Raw genomic sequence first — 7,815 nt, 5'->3', positions numbered from 1 at the left:
CGGAGCCCCTGCGTCACCTCCGCTCGCCATCTCTCGCCAGTGGACGCGCCAAGACACCAGCTCGCTCGTGGACACGCCCGTTTGACCGCTGCATCGCCGTGGCCCTCATCATCGTCGACGCGACGCAGCTCTGGCCAGCCCCTTCCCGTCAAGCTTCCCATCGCCACTGAGCCTCTGTCGCGCCACGATCAAGCGATGCGTTAGCACCAGTGCAGCAGCAACCCAGAGCACCCATCCCTTGCCCCTTCGCAACATCGGAACGGCGACGACGACGACGACTGCCGTTCCGCCCTTCGGCCACCTCCCGCTCCTATAAAAGGAGGGCCTCTCCCACTGATTTGAGCACGCCAACTTCTTCCTCTCATCCCCACATCACTCCTCTCCACTTCAATTGAATCGATTAGCCACTCCATCGTTGGAATTGCAAGCTCGCCGCCGCCGCCAGTACACGGAGCACGCCGGCGAAGGAGACCACCTCAGGCGACGCCACCGCTTCCGAGCGCCTCCTCGTCGACAAGCACGGTCCCTGCGCACATCTCCGACGACCGCCGGAGCTCCGACGAGCTCGTCGACCCCTCGCCACCGTCGCCGCAAGTTCATCTCTCGTCGTCGACGACGACGCTCCACGGCCGTTGATCCTCCTTCTAATCGCACGGTTGGGAATAGCCTGTACCGTTTCGCTGTTAAAAACTCACAGACAGGTGGCCCCCACCATGTCAGCTGGCCCGCTGCGAAGCTGGGCCGGCCCATTTCTTCTCCGCACTGCCTAGCCCGTTAAATCTCCCGCCAGCCCACGATTCAAATTCAAATGGGAAAAATAGAGAAATAATCCAATCTGATGTCAACTTTGAAATTTAATAGGGACAAATCTACTAGGCCAAATTTTGCAAATTTTATATATTTGGAAACCTTAGGAAATTATCTACACAATGCCACTGGATTAAACCCTAGATCTATTGTAGAATTAAAGTGAGAAAATAAACAAGGCAGGGACTTTTCTGCCTTAGAATAATTAGTAAAATTTAACCATAAATGCTTTTCAGTTAATTCCAACTCCTATAATTCACACTTCACTTATACTAATTGTTTCTACAAAAACTAGCAAGGTGGCCCGCGCACATGCGCGAGCAACATCTTCATTGTTCCTTTTTCTCTAAAAATAAGTTGAAAACAGTTTTATATCGTCTCATTTAGAAAACATGTATGCAAGTGTTCTTCCTAGGCATAGCACATATGTAGGTATCAACGATACACAATCATTAATCGTATGTTAAAACAGTGCTAAAGTAATATTGTGCCAAATAGTCGCACAACATTCAAAAATTGTTGTCAATCAAATGAACAATAAGCAGCAATGATATAGATCAAGGCTAAGATATCCGTATATATGCTATTGTTCATACTCATATGTGCAAGATTATATATAATTGTTACAACACGGTCAATTCTTCTTTATCTATGCATCACAACTATATAAACCGAATATGATCAACAGAGTCGTTTTTAAATTTGATATAAGACATACATAGAAAGGTGGAACACATATAATCAATTCGGTGAAAGGTGAGACTGCCCTTAAATTTTGCATATAAATAAGAGGTGTCACTAAGAGAAAAAAAATAGCCTGGTTCCATATATTCAAAATATGTAATGGTTCAGAAATTGAGATATCTTGAAGTTCTCAATCTTTCTAAACCGCAGCTTGTACTCAAGTGCCATATCTTTTTGTATATCCCTATCAGAAAAAATCCTTTAGGTATCTGAATTCTAGAGATTGTTCATAATCTTTCGAAATGGTGGATTCCTACTAAGGTACCATACCTTTATGTTCCATAGCTTCGTAGCTGAAATACTTCAACCTGCTTTTTTCTTAATCGAAGAAAACATAGTGATCAATCAGCTTTGATATATATGTTGTTGGTATTTAATAAGTGTGAATTTGACAGAATTAGAACTTACAAATTCATATGCTATTTTGATCTATATACATGTACAGTCTATTGATACGTGCATTGTACAAACCTTACTGATGTACACACCAAATAGAAGAGGTATACATCTATGCATGGTTAAGTACTGAAATGACAGTGCGCAAGTAAGCTAACAGGTGACTCACACAGGTCTAAAGAATGTTTTGTAATATAATTTATTTATAATGAAAAGTCTATAGAGTTAACAGTAAGTTTCTAGAATTTAACTATAGTTTAACTATATATTGTATGGTCGGCGAAAAAAGAAATTTCTAACCAAAAAATATATTACTACAGCCATCCAGAAAAAGATGTTGCAATTTTTTCTAAATTTGGAGTATCTAGACATTATTTAGTGCATAGATACATTAGAATTTAGATAAATCTGGGACATTGTTTTCAGGACGCAGTATATTATTTTAGCATTAATCGTTCTATCACTAATTTCTTTTATATAAACAATCTTATGAGATATTTGGTAATTTTTATATCATGATATATCATGAAAACAAAATGAAGCAGTAGGAGGCCGCTCAGTGGGGTCACTGTTCCGCTCTCTGCTGCCAGGGGACAATGTCGGGTAACTTTATGCCCAGGAGCGAGCAAATAAGGTTGCTGTTGTGGAACTATTCGGCATCATCCTGCATGCATTAACATTAGCAGTACATTTTTTCTTACACAAACCATAATAATTAATTTAATCAGTGAGGCATGCAATGAGATAGGATAACCAAGACAAGATCCACATCAAATAGGCACGTCCCAACCTGCTAGTACTTCGTTAGGGCATGTACAACTCCAGACGCTTACATAGACACGTAGGTGAAAAAGAAAAATTACAGAAAATTAGATAATGAGCTAAGCGTCCTAGCTAGCAACGCTGTGCGCTTGTCTGGTCGGTAACAAAATTTTGTAAGCGCCCTCCCATCCATCACGGGACGCTAAACAAAAGCTGGGTTAGCGCTCGGCGCTCAGGAAGGAGGCGACGCCAAGGATAACCCTGAGATCGCCTAGGATTTCGGCATAACGGACAGGAAAAAGATCCTAGCGCCTCCCTTTAGTGTCCGTGTTGTACATGCCCTTAGACATGTTTTCCTTGTGCGTTCCGTCGGTGAGCATCATGCGGCAACCGAAACACGAAAAGTTTTCCTTCACCGCAGTTGAATAATATCTGCGCGTGCATACTGGGCCGATGCAGACTGGTGTTCTCCGATGAGCAACTACTGAATCGCTTCCTGCTGGCATCGGACTGCTCTCAGTCCCTCTGCTCTTGTTCCGTATTGACTCTTAGTACATGCATTCAGAAATTTATTATATGTTGGCCTGTTAGGCTAAAAAATTACTCGCACAAGTCTAAAGTTAGTTCCTAGGAATATACATTTATGAATTAACTACTATATGTCAATATAATTCTCTAGGGTCGATGAAAGAGTAACAGCGACAACATATTATGTTCAGGGCCGGCTCTGGCCCAGGGCAAGAAGTGCGACGGCCCGGGGCCCAACCAAAACGGGGGCCCATTATTTCTGGCACAGTGCATATAGGAAAAGGTACAAGAAAAAAAATTAGATCCATCTAGCAAGCACGCAGCCTAAATTGGGCCCATTTATAGAATTCGCCCTCGGGCCCTCCAAATCCTAGAGCCGGCCCTGATTATGTTATCAAATCAATTGTTGATTTATTATTAATTTCTCATATATTCTACGATCATGTGAGATATTTGGTAAAAATTACACCTGCTAGAAGGATGCGGCTGGAATAGCTTGTATTGTATCAGAAGAAATCAATAATCTTGTCTAAAGGAAGTACGCTTTTGTGAATTTCGAGTATACAATGTGTACGCCAACTGTTTTTTCTTACCCGCTAGCCGCTGAGGCGGGTTTGGCTCATTATTCTCTTTTTTTTTAAAAAAAAGTTAAGAACGATTCAGGTTCATATGATACAAAACTAAACCCTCGCGACAGAGCAATTAGTGCAGTAATGCTTTTCTTCCATAATGACAGATACTCTTATGTTGATCTGCATTTCCCTATAGTTTCGGTACAAATGCTGGAAAATACCCAATATTGAAATTTGTTTAGTATATGGTACAAATCTGAAACTTTGTGCCTTGAAATAAATTCTAAAACTTTGCAACACAGTATATGCTTGTATTGTGAAAAAATAGATGGTTTCGTCAGAGGAAAGCTCACGTGCCATGCATTACCTTGCTTTGGTTGTCGGGCAGTGTGCATGATTCCATCTATGGATTTGTATAGCTGCATGTCTAAAACTGAAACCTGATGAAGTTGATCCGATCCATTTGCATGTCCTGGAGGAGAGGGTCGGTCGGCTGATTGCACCTAGAAAAATACGCCAACGGTGGAAAAAATACTTGATCCATGTGCATATGCGGCATGGGGAATCAAATCCATTGGCTAAGTGCATCTAGGTAAATACGGAAGCTGTGGCAACATACTTGAGAACACGCTAGGGATAGAATACGTGATGGTGGCATCAAATTGCGTAAGCACGTACCGAGGCGTTTCGTTTTGACAGCGGCGTTAACCATGCATCTTCAATAGATCTCATACGCTTCCTAGTATTTGCATGATACAAGAAGGCTATCGATCTGATGCATGGAGCAGGTCATCATAGTCGGCCGGCCGGCCGGCCGGCTGTGAACACCTAGGCAAGCTACTCGTATTCTTCCTTTTCTTTCCAGAGAACCCAACGGTGGCGGCGCTGGCTTTTTTCTAGGTTTCGATTTTGACTATGGAATCAGTTCTATTAGCAATATTGGAGATTGAAAGGGTACGCTGAAAATTTAAGTAAGGGCATTGGTGGGTAATTTTATTGTATTTGGGATGTCAATTAATTAGTATAGAGATCATACGGTCTTGATTGTCTAATTAACTTAACCGATGGTCAGATGTTTCTGTTTTTTGTGGGATGTGGGATTTTCTAACGGTTTCTCTAATTTCTGGTGAGCCCGTAATGCACTTTTAATATATAATAGATATGCCATGCTTACTTTGAATGATCATGGCCTAGTTTAATTAAAGGACCTTATGGCTATTTCTAGTCAAAGATATTGTCCAAAACTATTAAGAAATCTTATGGGAGTGTTTCTCTCATTTAAATCTTGTCACCACCAATTCAAAATGAGGTAGAGACTCTGGTCATTAGGTCTCATATAAATTGTTGGTGATATTAAATCTTTACCATGCTAGGATTAAATGGTATGAGGTGTTCACCTCATTTAAATCATTTTCTCAAATGATAAGTGTGAAGAGGTTGACTTTGGTCAACCTAGGTCACATATTATTCATGAGAGAAATTAAATCTTAATAAGATAATGAGAGGAAATTATTTCTCTAAGTAATTGAAAATAACACCTAAGTTAGTATGAGAGGAAATTAATTTTCTATAATAAGAAAAACACATCCACCAACTTAATAGTAATGTGTGATGCTAGTTTAAGTGTGTGAATAATGTGTGTGCTTAGTTTAGTATATAAGTTTGGTATGATGATTGTGTACCCCGTATTCGTATTTTAGACGCTAGTACCGAGGAGTACCAGGAGGAGGAGGAGGTCTACTTCCAAGGAGAAGAAGACCACTTTGACCAATTCCCCAACCAAGGCAAGATAATACTCTTGCAAAGTGCAAAGCTCACCATGAGCAAGGCATTACCCATTTTACTTTATGTTCATGATCCTACTTCCCAGTTTTACTTTACAAGCTTAGTTACTTTTGTTTTATCAAAGTACTTTTTGATTCATGATTCACTTGGTTAGTATTGGATTAGTACAAGAGTATCAAACTTAGCCTAGAAGCAAAGCAAGTTACTTAGCACCCCTCACACTTAGATGCTAGTGCTAAATTAAAATTGACTACTCTAGATGGGAACTTGTGTTTGTGAAATGATGATGTTGAAAACCTTGGAATGATGAGTCATTTCCATTGAAAGATTTTGAAGGTGAATATGACATGAATTTGACTTGGTGAAATGACAAAAACTGATGATTGAGTTGGATGCGATACCATTCCAATTTTTGAGTACCCCCACAATACCTGATTATGGGTAAGGCTTAGCTGGAAATTTATGTGTCTTAGTATGGGTTCCCTCTGAACACACATCATAGGGGTTATGCTTGAGGCTGCCTCCGTTGTTGAGAAATGATGTGAATTGAGGTGAATTGTACGGCCAAGCCCTGTGCAGTTCCCGGGTTAACAGTTGGTTTTCACCGGGAGGCCAAGCTCATGGGGAGAGGTGCCTATACTAGGGTGTGTAAGTGAAAGGTTAACGGTTGATGATCCGCGTACTGAGTTACGATTATTCGGGGTTTATCCCTGACGGATGTAATCAAATGTTGTGGCACAAGTGTGCAACCTCTGCAGAGTGTAAACCTATTCGAATAGCCGCGTCCGCGGTCATGGACAGTTGGAAAGGCCATATTGTTTCTGTCATCAGAATTTATATCTTTTTGAACTTGAATGGTGACTTTGCATTTGAATCACAACAGAGTTGTGGGAATGACACTAATGTTCCCACTTGAGTTAGTTAGCACATGAGGAGTTGTTTACTAAAATGTTTCTAAACTAAAATTGGCTTTATGCAAATAACCTTAGAGCTTAGAACACTCTCAATAGCCATGTTAGTACTTACTTTAGTATTAGTTTGCGAGTACTTAAAGTACTCACGGCTTTGTCCCTGGCTATTCAAATGGCCAGACTATGAAGCCGAGCAGCAGTACGAGGATGACGACCAGCAGGACGTCTACCACAACTAGGAGTTTCCGACGTCAAGCGTTGGCCTGTGGACTAGAGAGTCCTTGTACCTTACGCTTCCGCTATGAACTTGTGTTTGTTCGTTGATCAATAGATCAACTATTCGTGTAATATGGATCATGTGATTCCACTTTGTAAGATCTTATGGTTTGTAATGAATGATGACTGTGATACTTAACTATTATGCCTCGCAACAACAATTTCCTGGGATTGCGATGTATGACATAATAGGCATCCGGACTTAAAAATCCGGGTGTTGACAAGTTGGTATCAGAGCCATTGTTTGACCTTAGGAGACCCTAGTTAGAAATGGACGTTCTGAAAATTTAGTTTCAAAAATGAATGAAGTATTTCTGAAAATTTAAGTCTTTGTCTTCTCTTTAAGTTCTTTGGAAAATAAGAAGTCATGTTCTTCCTTAGAAATATACCTAAAATTTTGCCACACTTGTTCACTTCTCTAACTTAATCCTTCACTTCACTTTCAGATGGAGCCCGTGAACACGAAGTTTTACCAGCTCGGGAATGGGGGAAGCTTGATCTTCGAGCACGACCTCAACGCCCTGTCCGACCACCTTGGTCGCCCGCACCCAGAGTTCCACGGAGCCCAGGTCTCTGACCAGCCAGGAGGCGAACTACAGTGGATCATCACTGCTGACTTGAGGGGCAAGATGGAGCCTCCCACTTCTGAGAGGATCCTCTTCTCCTTCATGGAGAGCAACTGGCTGGACGGACTTGCCCGCGCCTTTCAGGAGGGACTCGCACGCTTGTGCGGGATGAGCTGGGAGGCACTCAAGCACCCTCGTTTTTCTCACCTCGCGAGGCGTAACTCTGCTGGAGAGCCCATGGACATGCCGCTCCACCCGGAGCTGAAGCACCATATGGAGCATCTCGACTTCATGCTGTACCACACTCAGCAGGATCTCGACCACGCCCGTGAGTACGCCAACCAGACTCACGCCCGCATCATCGAGCAAGGCGACGCCATCAAGATGCTCGCCAATGACCGCAGGAATCTCCGCCAGCAGCGGACAAAGAAGGATGCCACCATCACTCGCCTCCGCGCGAAGATAGCA

The sequence above is a fragment of the Lolium rigidum genome, chromosome 3, assembly GCF_022539505.1.
Source record: "Lolium rigidum isolate FL_2022 chromosome 3, APGP_CSIRO_Lrig_0.1, whole genome shotgun sequence".
NCBI lineage: Eukaryota > Viridiplantae > Streptophyta > Magnoliopsida > Poales > Poaceae > Lolium > Lolium rigidum.
This window is presented reverse-complemented; position numbering follows the sequence as displayed.